Here is a 15,000-nt window from a genome sequence, read left to right as displayed (position 1 = left end):
AGGTGGAGAAGGAGGAAAAGGAGGAGGAGGGGGAGGAGGAGGAGTAATGGGAGAGGGGAAGAAGGAATAAACGAGGAGATTGAAGATGAAACGAAGGATAAAAAAGAAGTTCGAGTGGCAGGAACAGAAACGGGAAAGGATACCAGAGCCAGAGGAGGGGAAACGAGATGGACGGACACTTTTTTGTTGTTTCTGCTGTTGCTGTTGTTGTTGTTGTCATTCAAAACGCATGAATTAATTCCGTATACCTGGTCTTTTACAGACAACAAAATTTCATGTTACCTTAAGGGTGGGATTTTTATCAGTCGCAAATTATTTCTTCTTAATTTCTTCAAACCCAGTTATATTAATCGGATGGTCTAAAATCCTCTGTAACATCCCAAACAAACATCCGTCGTTGTCCTTAACTCTTTTCAGGCCAGGTGTGGATTTAGTCTAACCCTGGCTGGCCTAGGACAGAGATGCGTGGAGGAACTTTGTTGGCGCCTTATGTACCACCAATGAACCAAGAAGATAAGTAAGTAAGTAATACATAACGTTTTCATCTCACAGCGATTGATTGAGCCTGAGTCGTATCGCTGCTGCTGCTTTTAGTGAAACATGTTACATCAGCGGTTATAGCTAAATGAGTATTGGTAGAATTCGGGCCTGTAGTCTTATGGTATGAAACTCGATTCAGACATGTGGGTCCTTGGTTCAAGTCCGGCACAGTTGAGTCTTTGGAAAAGTCTTCGTCCTTACCCTACTCAGGTATAGTAGTCCGACAGCAACAGAGTAATATCTTTTGGAAAAAAATAAACGTAATGGAGCATTGCAGGCATTAAGTCTCCTCTCATATATTAAGTGTTGTTGGCTTTAAGGACCTTTATAAATCGCTTTGAACACATGAAGCGAATATATCTCTATTTAAAAACTTACTTTTTGTGAATTTGTGATTAGAAAGAAATCAAGTTTCGCCGTTAAAGAGTTAAGAACAAATATCAAAACCAGTTGAGCCACGGCTACCCCCCTATGAAAGATTATACTGTGATGATAATATTCCACCAATAATATCATTGCACAATAAACAGTACAAAGTATAGGACCACAACTGATAACGACCGAATTACAATTTCTGGCAAAACACATTTTTATCATTTTAGCCAGAAATCATTTACTTCCTCTTACAATAGATAATGTTAACTCCCTGCTCCTTGGGGGTCCCGATAGCTCAGTTTGTAATGCACGCACTTAACACAAATGGACCGTTTCACCTGTAGAAACCGGGATAAACTCTGGCTCCATAGGCCTCATGGCACTGAAGCACTACTCCCGTTTCCTCCCCCCTAAAAATGTCAATCTTGTGATTTTTGAAGTCTCCGGTTAAAGACATTTTAAACCAGTTATCTAACGTACTCTGGAAAAACTTGTAATTTAAAGATTTGGCAATAAAACTCGACCTTAAATATCGATCGATTTATATGACCTTGACAAAAACTTTCAAATCTTTTGCGCCAAATGAGGGTCAATTAAATCGATTGATATTTGAAGGACGAGTTGTCTGGCCAAAGTTTTAAATACGAGAGGTTTTTTACAGAGTACGACAGGTAACTGAGTTGGATGTCATCTAAATCGAATATTAATATATGAAGTAAATTTTTTCTAGTCAAAATGGGAGAAAGAAGTTTTGTGATATACAGTATAACTGATAACAGTTCAGCCCTACGACAAGGCCACTCGGGGTGTCTCTTGACCCAGAAACGTTGGATGCTTAAGATCGCCAGGCTGAAACCCGGACTTAGGGCATGATTGTTGATGAAGCCAAGGCCTTGAACAAATTAAATAATATATTTCCCGGGCATCCTTGTGTGGGAATCAAGTACTCCAAAATAGGCTTCAACGGTCGTGACGTCACTTCCCTCGTAATGACGCATAGTAACTTAGAAACTGATTCAAAACTATCGGAACAATGGCGGACGCTTTACAAGCGGTCTCTAGTCGACAACAACACTTAAAGATGGACCAGACAATGACGCCATGAGGCCATATTATTATATATTTTTTCATACATTTACAACGCTGCTAACGGCCAGATACTCACTTTACACCCCGAGTACGATGGGAGAATGTGAGCAAATAGTATTTTCCAAGGACTCAACTATGCACCATTCAGAGGCTGTGTTGTCCCTGTCAACATTAGATAAACGAAACCATTAATAATACGTCTATACCCGCCGTGTACCCCATCCGATAGGTGTTGTGGCCCAAATCCGCCTTAAGTCTAGAGAGTGATACCATACCGTTATTATTTAGAAGAAAATGTCGCATTGAATAAAATGGGGGAAACTGGCGGCATTGTCGTTAATTGCCAACCCCCCCCCCCCCCCCTTTCCGCATTTGGATCGGAAGATTAAGAGTTCGAATCCCAATAGCTCGCCGAAGACAGGTCGTTGGTACCCAGATGGGAACGGGACAGGTTTTACCATGAATGGGATATTAACAAGACATCAAAATCTACTGAGAAGAATAAGAAGATAAGTATAGACTTTATAAACACACATACATCTCATATACTATAATAGGATTTATATTATATATTTATATATTGTGTGTGTTTGTGTCCATATACTGTAGGCTACAGTGTTTGGTCTTCAAACGTCACGTAACATCCTATTTTTACATTCATTTTGTAATAATATTACAACTTACACGAACATTTAATGTCATGTTTGGACATGCAAATGTCAAAGTGTTTAAAACGTTGTTGTGATGAAAACATAACAATGACACAGATTTGACAAGTTGTATGACAGTGGTGATCAAGACAAAATGGAGAGATTAGTTATATTTGCAGCTTAGTGGTCCTTGTGTTATGGCGCTCGCCTTCTAACCTGGTGCCGTTTTCATGAACGCGGACTAGCGCTAAGTAATTTGCTAGTCTAGTAAATGACTTGCTAGTCCTAAGCCTAAGCGAATCAAGTGACTAAAAAAATCGGATTTCATGAACGTTGTCTTGTCTCTTGCCTTGAAGTGGGCATTGAAAGGACGGTGACTAAATCTGCTATTTTGTGCTGGTAACATCAAGCGTAACATCATCCTCTAGTACACGATGGCAGTTAAGATACCAACCTTCATACTTTCAACGCAAAATATTTCCAAAGAGGAAATAAACAACCCATCCGGTATATATAATATTTCGTCCCGTGTCATATTTTAACCTATTTTGCCATATCATTGACTGTCGACTGATAGACTACAATGATGTCTTTTATCGACTGTCAATTTTATATTTAGGCCAATATAAGTTTCATTGAAACTCAAACAAATTGAACCAAAAAAAAGCAAACAAACAAACAAACAAAACAGAAAGTGTGTTCTGATGATTTACATTATTTCAGTCAGTTAGAATGCCAGCAGAATAAATTTTGTCGCCACTATACTTTCTAATGGTTTTATTTTTTATGTTTTATATTTTAATTTTTTTTTTTTTTTTTTTTTGTTCTTTGACGCGAGCCCTCCACTTCGAAGTTTCCGTTGACTCATTGGTCCCATGTTACGTACATTGTAGAGCAGGCCTTTGAATCGTACTATAAGAATGCATGCCAGCCATTATCATATGTATGCTGAAGAACATCAACTTTATAAAAGTCTTAAAAAGTAACAGTCTTGATACTCTTAAAATCGTCATTGAAAGGTGCGGACAATTTGTCAAAAAATGAACTAACTAAAACTTTAATGCAGAAAGAAAGATTAATTCTTTGCTCTACAGATTCAAAACTAAATTATTTTTTTTTTCAATTCAGTACCATTTCTATTGCTGACATCAAACTGTCATATACAAATTCGGCAAAAATATCGCCTCGATTTTCCAGACTTAGACTGTCAAACTTATTATATATGAGGCTCTAACTTCACGTGGAACCTTCACTATCAGACGATTCCATTAAAACACTTGCAAAGTCTTTAGTTATTTCAAGTTTGGACAGCAGCAAATCCCGTTAAGCAACAAACCCTTAGAGATCCTTGCCGGGCTAGGGATCTGCGGATTATGTTGCTGCTCTTTTGTTAAAAGTGAGGTTAACCTATTCTGATTCTCTCCTTCTTATTCGTTTTCTTGGGTGTGTCACAATCTTTAAAAATATTATTTATCTATTTATTTTTCGATCCTAAGCATTCGATGACATGGTTTCCATTGTTTTAAGATATACTTTATTGACCCTGAATGGAAATTATCATAATGTTACACATCATTTACTCGTTCATACATATAGATTTATATAGAATTTGTAGCAAAGAATCTGTGTTGATGGTTTCATGGTACCTATTCAGGTTTTGACATTGCATAAAGAGGAAGGAACTGTGTCTCTATAGTATGGTGACTTTTATGAACCATTTATTGATTTTGCAGAGTAGGTATTGAAAATATAACGAGAGGAGAGAAGTGTCTGAAAGAACAGAGGAAATTAAATAACTTGTGTATAAATATCCAAACCGCAGCTTGAGTGATATGTGCTAAGCCGCCCTACACTTAAGAGAGGGATATATATATATATATATATATATATATATATATATATATTATATATATATATATAATATATATATATATATGTATATATATATATATATGTGTGTGTGTGTGTATATATATATATATATATATATATATATATATATATATATATATATATATTATTGATGGAAATCCTGAAGTTCAGACAGTGTTTTATAAATTAAATCAATAATTCAGAGCATACAAAAATGAGTTTAAAAAAACGTCTCACATTCGTCCAAGACGACGATTTCTACTCTCAATGTGTTTCGTCAGTTGGATCAGATCTTGGTTGAAGGATAATTCCGTGGTATTCATTATGTGTTTTTTGTGGTGCGTTAAAGGGTGTCCGTGTGCGCACTGCAGTGTGGTCGGGTGTATACGTATTTTTTTTAATAAAAAAGAGAGGGGAAGTATGGAAGGGGAGGAATTACCGATCGCTTTACTCGGCATACGAATGACCTGGTAAGAGGATCTGGACGCAGCGCCAATTATATTTACTTACGGAACCAATGGACCCCCCCCCCTCTCCCCCTCATAAAGATGCAATGGTTCCGGACAGCAACTTTCTTCAGGTTCCTCAAAATAATCTAAGAAACTACCTTCTCCGGCACCATCACACATTGGAACAAAACCGGTTTTCATTCCTCTAAATCTTCAGATGACTGAACATGTTTATATTCGTCACGACGCTCACAGAGGACCATTAGTCCGGCCATATGACGGAACCTTCCCAGTTATTGCCCGATGTGAAAAATATTTCGACATAATGAGAAACGGAAAACTGTACGAGTTTCAATTGATAGATTAAAACCAGCATACTTAACCAAATCCGATCAATCCAATGGACAATTACATAATACAGGTCGCAACCGGTATGTTCCCCGAGAAAGGGACACAACGTTTCACCAACCAAGTCAGTTGCCTTTGCTGCCTACAAATACTTCTATACTACTAACACTACTACAACTAGGCACGGCAGAGTGGTGCGAGGTCCTGCGATGTACCAGGGATGACTTCACAACGTACAGAGATCATCACTATGCGTTCTTATGGGGTAGTTATGTGGCGTGCAACAGTGTTTGGTCGATTTCCCCCTAAATTATCTGGCCATTTCTTTTATTGTTTACTTTTCCTGTTTCCTACTTCCGAGTGGAGTAACGGTGACTGTCTTTGATTAAACTTCTCATCCTATCTTTCACTTGTCGTCGGCATTCCTTTATTTTTAATTAAGTAAGATCGTAATATTCACACGTCTTACAATATATTATATGAAGATATTTGGAACGTGGAGAGTTTACTCTTACATGGTGCTCTTGTGCCATATTTTACAATCAGTAGAATAAAACTAGGACAATGAGATAATACAACAATGAGGTAAATATTTCTAACTGAAATATCTGGATTATCACTGGCGCTCTACCACTTGTTGTTTGGGTCAAGGATTAAGAAATAATTGTATTTGTAGTAGTAGTAGTAGTAGTAGTAGTAGTAGTAGTAGTAGTAGTAGTAGTAGTAGTAGTAGTAGTAGTAGTAGTAGTAGTAGTAGTAGTAGTAGTAGTAGTAGTAGAAATAGTAGTAGTAGTAGTAGTAGTAGTAGTAGTAGTAGTAGTAGTAGTGGTAGCAGCAGCAGGCAGTAGTAGTAGTAGTAGTAGTAGTAGTAGTAGTATAGTAGTAGTAGTAGTAGTAGTTAGTATAGTGTAGTAGTAGTAGTAGTAGTAGTAGTAGTAGTAGTAATAGTAGTAGTAGTAGTAGTAGTAGTAGTATAGTAGTAGTAGTAGTAGTAGTAGTAGTAGTAGTAGTAGTAGTAGTAGTAGTAGTAGTAGTAGTAGTAGTAGTAGTAGTAGTAGTTAAGTATAGTAGTAGTATATTATATAGTTGTTAGTAAGTATATAGTAAGAGTATTATATTTTTATTATAGTTAGTTAGTAGTATAGTAGTAGTAGTTAGTATGTAGTAGTAGTAGTAGTAGTAGTAGTAGTAGTAGTAGTAGTAGTAGTGTAGTAGTAGTAGTAGTAGTAGTAGTAGTAGTAGTATAGTAGTAATAGTAGTAGTAGTAGTAGTATAGTAAGTAGTGTAGTAATAGTAGTAGTAGTAGTAGTATAGTAGTAGTAGTAGTAGTAGTATAGTAGTAGTAGTAATAGAAGAGTATTATAGTAGTAGTAGTAGTAGTATAGTATAGTAGTAGTAGTAGTAGTAGTAGTAGTAGTAGTTGTTGTTGTTGTTGTTGTTGTTGTATTGTAGTAGTAGTAGTGCTTCCCATATTCATTTGTGGTCACCTACACACTTCATACCTAACCGATTTTGAGAAGAAGATGAAGAAGAAGAAGAAGAAGAAGAAGAAGAAGAAGAAGAAGAAGAAGAAGAAGAAGAAGAAGAAGAGAAAGAAGAAGAGGAAGAAGTTTGAACAATGTATTATGTCCACTGCCCTTTTCATTGTCTTCTCCTCAACCTTTCATTTTGATTATTTCAAGAGAAAAATATATATTCTCAAATTTGTCTAGACAATAATGCATTACAGAGTTCATTGCAACATGTGAAGAGTATAATACGGAAGTGGGTCAATTCCTAGGGGCACATATTTTGCAGGTCTGATAATCGAAAGCAATTATGGACTGGAGTTAACATCGTTGTTTTGGACAATATTATATGTTGGTTTGAGAGTATTTCCATTACAACAGTGAATCCATAGCAATTTTGGTTACCAAACCTGCAAACATTTATACTTCGGTCACTTCTACTATGTAATAAAACACATCAGTCCGGTAATCAGAAGAACTTGGATTAGATCTCCAATCCAAAATGGAGGATAGGGGGGGGGGGGGGGGAAGGATAATTTTGTTTCTGATAGATCTTAGACCCTACAGTATCGCCAAACCGATTGCTAACAATTAGAGTTATAGCGTGGCATCTTGAAATAATCAGCGTCTAATTATTAAAGATTCTGCTATCCTACCAAGCGTGTTAATCATCACGCCGTCAAAGCAGTCTCCAGGGACATGGGAGTCTCAAAGATCCAGTGTCTCACCTCGCACCAATATTAAGTCAAGCGATGTTGAGCGAGTCAACGGCGGGATTATAATACATATTTCATATCATTAAGGGGTAGATAGATGTATGACAAGTTATCAAAAGAAATTATGGCCTTGGCATTACGTTATGCCCCTGGCTTAGATGCTTTAGAAACATTGCCGGACTTCCAAGTGAAAAGTTAAAAATATACGTGAGCGCAATACCCACTAAACATGCTCAAATCGCTTTACAATGGGTCCCTAGCCAATAGTAACACTTAACATTAGGACAAAACATGACACCTGTTGGGCGATATTACATTACATTACACAGACAACGCTGAGAATGGCCAGGTACTCATTTTACACCTCATTATGGTGAGAGAACGAGAGTTAAGAGCCTTTTCCAAGGAATCAAATACGCGTCGCTCGGGACTCGACCCAGGACATTCCGATCCGAAGACGATTGTCATTCCAGTAGCCCACATAGCCGCACATCTTTCTAGTTCGAAACATCCGCCATCAGAGTCAAAGTCAAACTACGCCCAGCCAGCAGCCTAATTTATAGAAGGCGTTTCGCGATCGAACAGCGTCCTTCCGAAAAGTAGCAGGCAATTGTTGTTATCCCTTTAACGCTAGAGAATCGATGTTAACTTATGCTCTTTAGGGCCATCGAGGAGAGTAAGAATAATCACGACTGCCCTCTTTCCACATTAGCTTGTGAAGACCCGCGATTTATGCATCGTGTCGGGTGCGGACAGCGGATAGTAGGAATCGGCAACTTACTTCTTGGCTCAGCGGATCGTAGGAATGGGCCAGAATTATTTTAGTGAATTATAACAAAATCTAATATCTTTTATATTTGAAGGAAATGGTTATACAAAAGATTCTGATATCTTCTTAACTATTCATTAGTTAATACACCATAAAAGGTTCTTGGCTATAATTATTCTTTCGTGGATATTAAATATCACCATCAAACATTGAGAATACATTATACTAAACATATACGAAAGTAATCGACTGAATACTATAGACCCTGTGCTCGGCTTGAGTATTACAGGCTCGGTGTTGTGGACATATCAAATATGTTAAAAGTTACGTTTGGCTGCAAAATTATTCGGCCTTTCAGTCTTCAACGAGAAAACAGGTTGTACGCTGATTCATGTAATACTAATCTTTAAAATGCCTGCTCTGAAAAAAAAATCAGAAGGCTTTTTTTTATTTTGAGGGGGATTTTTTTTTCTCCTATTTTCTTTTTTGTTCAGTATTATTCATGAATGCGGACTTGGTGTCGGCTACTTCCTAAATATTCAATCCGGATATTGGCTGGAGTTCGCAGCTCTAGTTTATAGTTCCTAAAATATCAATCATTGTATGTCCTCTAGATTACCGTGACGTACTCTGAAAAAATTGTCGTATTATGAGAAAACACGTTTTAATATTTTGTCCAGAAAACTCGTTCTTCACACTGATCGATAAATGAAAGACGATTTTTCTGGCAAAATTTTTAAAACGTGTTTTCTCATAATACGGCAATATACAAATGGGTGTGAAGAGATGAGTAGAATAAAAACCTGATATGTCATCTTTCAACAGTGTTAACCTTCCTATATTGTGTATTATGATAATGAGACAGACAGTGGTGTAGAGTAACACAATTTATTTAATTGTTGATATTTGCTGGTGACGATTGAATGGATCAACACATGTGAATCATCATCATTGACAGTATGGGGTTAAATGAAATTCTCACCAGGCTGCCAGATGGCCATAGTTCCTCGTCGCCAATTTCGACTTCAAAGATGTCCAAATAAAACCTCACGAGGCCAAACTATTATATGCAATTTGACCCCCTTGAAAACCCCCATCGGTTTTTTGGTAATAACAGGGAAAACATTGTTATCATTTCAAAAAACATTTAAAATTATATATTTTAGAAAATAAAAAATAATTATTGAAACATGATTCTCCTCGTGGCCAATTTGGCCCCGCACGTGGCCATCTGGTATCTCTGATGCTCACTAGTTCTGCCCACCTAACAATCATATAAAATATTATATCCAACACACAAAACCATGCGTATCGCTAAGCGTTGGAGAGAATGTGTGACCCACCAACTTCAAACTGTTTTAATTCGGGGTGTACTAAGTGCTTTACAGCAACTAGTATAGTATCATTGATTACAGTGAGTTTAGAGTTAAAATAATCAGAAATATGGAATATTGATTAATTACACTTACAGATATTATAACTATTGCCCAGCGTATACTTATTTGCAGGTCTGATGGCGCGAAATGTTATGGGCTCATTGTTGTAATGAAAATACTCTCAAACCAACGGAAAATAATGACCATTACAGCAATGTTAAATCAAGCCCATAATTGCATTCCGTTGTAAGACCTGCAAATAAGAGCCCGTCACTATTACCCCAAATAAAACAAACACAGTTTCATATTTTTGACTATAGATTCAATTTTCAGCATCTAGATCACCTTGACATAATAACGGTATGAGGCGATGACCACGTTCGACGTGCATTTATTTGCAGCTCGGATAACCCAATTCCTTAAGGGGTCATTGTTGTAATGGAAATCTTTTAAAAATTACACATAATATTGCCCATTACAACAATGTTAAACTAGGCCCATAAGTGGGTTCGGATGTCTGACCTGCATATTTGTACACTTTGGCCACGTTTAATGAAAACGAATCACCTCCTGTGTAGCTGTATAAAGGCAATAACAAAAAGCTGATTGACGTCAATTTCATTCAGTTTTTAAATAAATGGTGGCTTTCAAATATAGAGAAAACTCTTCAGAAGAAAAAAAAGAAATGTTAATAATATTAATAAAAAAGAATAATGAATTTAATGTTATTGCTTACACGCTAATTTTGGCCTCCAAAGATGTCATGGCTTTTGGGTAACTTAGTAAATTATTGAGGATGTAGAGAAAGCTCAAAAAAATCACAAATCCACAGACAAGAAAAAGAAAATTGATAAAATGAAACGATGGAGTCAACAATTAATTGACTCAAACAAGGTGTTGAAAATAGTAAGAATAAATGAATAGAAGAGAAATGAATAAAAAAAAATACCCGAAAACGACTAATCCAACATCTAGATGTATTTCAGCGACGTTGGGAACTTGTACGAAGTTACTAACTCAGAAGTTCAGCGCTTATAATTATCGACTTGGTTTGAACTTTTGCGTAAGGTGCAAGAATAGAATCGGAGTGGGTGTGAGTGGAATTGATTGGGAGGGGTAGGGAGTGGAGATTATGTTGGTGTGAAAGGAGCGGGGGGGGGGGACGTAAAAAAAAATGGGGGGGGGGGGGGGGGGGAAGATATAGATGAGCTTAGAAAATATTTAGGCCTATTGATAAATCTTAAACTCTCTCCCCCCCCCCCTCCCTCTCTCTCTCTCTCTCTCTCTCTCTTTCTCTCTCTCACTCACTCTCTCTCTCTCTCTCTTTTTCCTCTCCTCTCACTCTCTCTTCTTTCTCTCATCTATTTCCTCTATCCTTCCTCTCATCTTTCTCTCTCCCTTCTCTTCTCTCCATCTTCGCTTCTCCATCTCTCTCTCTTCTCTTCTTTCTCTCTCTCTCTCTCTTCTCTCTTCTCTCTCTCTCTCTCTCTCTCCTCTATCTCTTCTTTTTTCTCACGTTCACACGCGCGCGCGCACTCACATACACAATGTCACAGTATGCGTCTTAGTATTAAGGATGTTTGTGTGGGTATCAGTTAGTGGTGATTTTTATTTGAATGGTTTGGGGAGGAGAAAACGAATTTTAATCGTCTTAACTGACATTAGAATTGATTTTTTAACATTTTGAATGTATTACTTTTATGTTTGTTTTCGTTTTTTGTTTGTCCTGTAATCTTTACAGACGGTATTCGCTTTTACTCACACTTGATATCACACCTCGAAGTTTTCACCAAGAAAGCAATAACAACGATGCTACTAGAGACTCAATGAAATCTCTGTCGCATCGCTGATGATGCTCTCTTGGTAAAAATGGTCTGCGGTTACAAACGATATGGTCAGGTTTATGATATGAAAGAATTTATGACCCGTCGCCAAAGAGCTAAACACAGACTAGATTTCAGTTGGATAATTTTGTCCAGACTTTGCAGATTCTTTAATGAAGCCTTGTATATTGGTCTTTTTTAAAACTACACCATGGTAACTGTTAATTCAGAAAAGTGAGTGGAGCAGGCACTTATGTTGGTAACAACAAGATATGAAGTGAATAGAAAAGTGCCAGAAGACAATAGAGAATAAAAATTTTTCGCGGCGGTGGTGGGGTTTGAACCTGCGACCTTATTGGTACGACAACTCCGCCTGGCAGGTGAGAGCGTGGCTCTACCGTGTGAGCTATCCACGAACACAAAAATATTCGTTTCAAACTCAAAGTCATTACTAGATCCCTCTCTCACCCACTTCTTGAGACCGCCGATTCGTTCGTACACCACCATCGCGAATAATTTTGACCAGCAGTTAAGCTTAATAGCTTAGTAATGACTTTGAGTTTGAAACGAATATTTTTGTGTTCGTGGATAGCTCACACGGTAGAGCCACGCTCTCACCTGCCAGGCGGAGTTGTCGTACCAATAAGGTCGCAGGTTCAAACCCCACCACCGCCGCGAAAAATTTTTATTCTCTATTGTCTTCTGGCACTTTTCTATTCACTTCATATCTTGTTGTTACCAACATAAGTGCCTGCTCCACTCACTTTTCTGAATTAAAAATTCACCCATACACCGGAGCATACTCAATGTCTCAATCGTTTCTATGTTATATGTTTGTGTTGAGAATATTGGCTATTAAGCTTAACTGCTGGTCAAAATTATTCGCGATGGTGGTGTACGAACGAATCGGCGGTCTCAAGAAGTGGTGAGAGAGGGATCTAGTAATGACTTTGAGTTTGAAACGAATATTTTTGTGTTCGTGGATAGCTCACACGGTAGAGCCACGCTCTCACCTGCCAGGCGGAGTTGTCGTACCAATAAGGTCGCAGGTTCAAACCCCACCACCGCCGCGAAAAATTTTTATTCTCTATTGTCTTCTGGCACTTTTCTATTCACTTCATATCTTGTTGTTACCATGGTAACTGCTGTTGTTTAGGTCAAAATTTAAACATAAGACTTGTAATTGATACCTGTCCTGTCTCAGGGCTAGACATTTTTTTTTTATTATCAAGAACATTGTAGCCTATTTTTCATTATTGGTTTGCGGTTTCAATGGCATGAATCAATTAATCATAAAAGACTGTCATATGCTACTGAAGTTCAAACTGTAATGGGAGTATTAATCAACAAATGTTCAATTTAGTGGCCTTATAGTAATTAGTAAACCATTAACCACTTAAATGACGTTCTCAAGAAAGTCACGTTTTTTAAAATTTGGCCAGAAAACTCATCCTTCAAATATCGATCGATTCAAATGGCCCTCATCTGGGCAAAAACTCTCAAACCCGGGACCTGGCGAAGTCCCAGATTTTAGTACGGTAGTTAACTGGTTGACCTATCTTTCCATCCATCTATATATCTGTCTATTAATCTTTCTCTCAATCTATTTATCTATCAATTCAGCAATATGCCTACCTATCAATCTATCAATCAATATATCAGTATGCCTATCTATCTTATTAATCTATCCGTATATCAATCTATCTAGCTAGATATCAATTCATCTCTCTCTCTCTCTCTCTCTCTCTCTCTCTCTCTCTCTCTCTCTCTCTCTCTCTCTCTCTCTCATTCTCTCTGTGTGTGTGAGGGGGGGGGGGGGGTTATGTGTATGTATGTATGTGTATATGTGTATGTGTGTGTGTGTGTGTGTGTATGTGTATGTTTTACGACTGTGTCCCCCTCCATCACTTTTTCTTTCCTAATTCACAGCTGCACCATTTAAAAGTTTCTTACGTCTACTTCGTTGACGCTGTAAGAGTACATATCTAACTAATAATTACGATAATGGGTCTACTACGCTTATTAAATCAATTATATATTTTCTCATTGTTACGCCTGACTGATAATTGACCGCCAAGCACAGGTCAATACGTGCGCTTGACTTTCTGTCAAGCTGTATCAATGCTAATATTAAACCTATCGTCATTGTTACATTTCTACTCTGGCGTGCTATAACCAAACGCTTTTTTTTATCTCATTTTTGTCAGAAAACTTTCAATTCTTATTATATCGATAGATATGGGTGACAATGATAGTAAATAAAAATATAGTCTCGTCGTCTCGACTCAAGATTGAAAAAGTACCTGGATAAAAACAGTGACGGATATCGTAAGAGTGTTTGTACAAAAAGGAAATCTAACAACTGACTTTTACTGTGTGAATTGGAATGAAGTTCCTTATAATTCACTGGGGAAATAAATGAAGCATTGTGGGGCACGCCGATCATATAAAGATCGTTGCAATGCACTTAATGATTGTCCTTATTTATTTAATTTGACAGTTGGCGTGCGTCTTAATCTGTTCATATAACGTAAGTTGTCTAGCTATAATGAGATGGAAAAAAACTAGTTTCGTTTGAGTACACTAGTACTGTGGTCAAAATATTATGGTTTTAAATAAACTGCTTGGCAGCTAACCATTATAATCAAATCGCTATATAAGTTGCACAGTATTAATTACGCCAAATGCTGCATCATTGATGCTTGCATAAATTCACCAGGCCTGCTTGCATAAGGATTATTGTTTAGCTATAAGGCCACTCATGCTGTAAAGTGATTGCAATAGTTCTCAAGGTACAAGGCACAAGGCCAAACACGTGTCAATCTAGCGTGGTGGTATTTTGTATTTACTGTCATAACATAAAATACGTATTTAAAATTTTGTCCAGAAAACTTGTCTTCCAATAAATATCCGTCGATTGAAATGCCCCTCATCTCGGCAAAGACTCTCAAACCTGAGAATTCGCGAAGTCTCAGCGTTGAGAGTTTTAGCCAAGATGATGGTCATGTTAATCGATCGAGATTAGAAGGACGAGTTTTCTAGCCAAATCATTTTTAAAACGTGTTTTTTCAGAGTACGACGGTGTAGGTACCTAATCGAATCTCGGCTTACACCCACTATTCAATTTTGTGTGAAGCCAGATTGTTGAATAACTACTGCCGAACCATTGTTTACAATTGTGGCCGTAACGTAACAGTGCACTTTTAGAGGGAAATCATGCCAACTCTAGGTAAAAGCAATGATTGTGGAATTTAGTTAATAATAGATCGAGGGTTAGTCAGGTCGATAGGTATAGATTGTAATGTTTAAAAGATAGATAGATAGATAGATAGATAGATAGATAGATAGATAGATAGATAGATAGATAGATAGATAGATAGATGCATAGATAGATAGATAGATTGATTGATTGATTGATTGATTGATCGAGAGATAGAGAGAGATAGAGATAGATAGACAGATGGATAGACTGAGATAGATATATA

This window comes from Berghia stephanieae, chromosome 1 (genome assembly GCF_034508935.2).
Source record: "Berghia stephanieae isolate SIO BIC M18660-M18661 chromosome 1, UCSD_Bste_1.3, whole genome shotgun sequence".
In the NCBI taxonomy this organism is placed as follows: Eukaryota; Metazoa; Mollusca; class Gastropoda; order Nudibranchia; family Aeolidiidae; genus Berghia; species Berghia stephanieae.
This window is presented reverse-complemented; position numbering follows the sequence as displayed.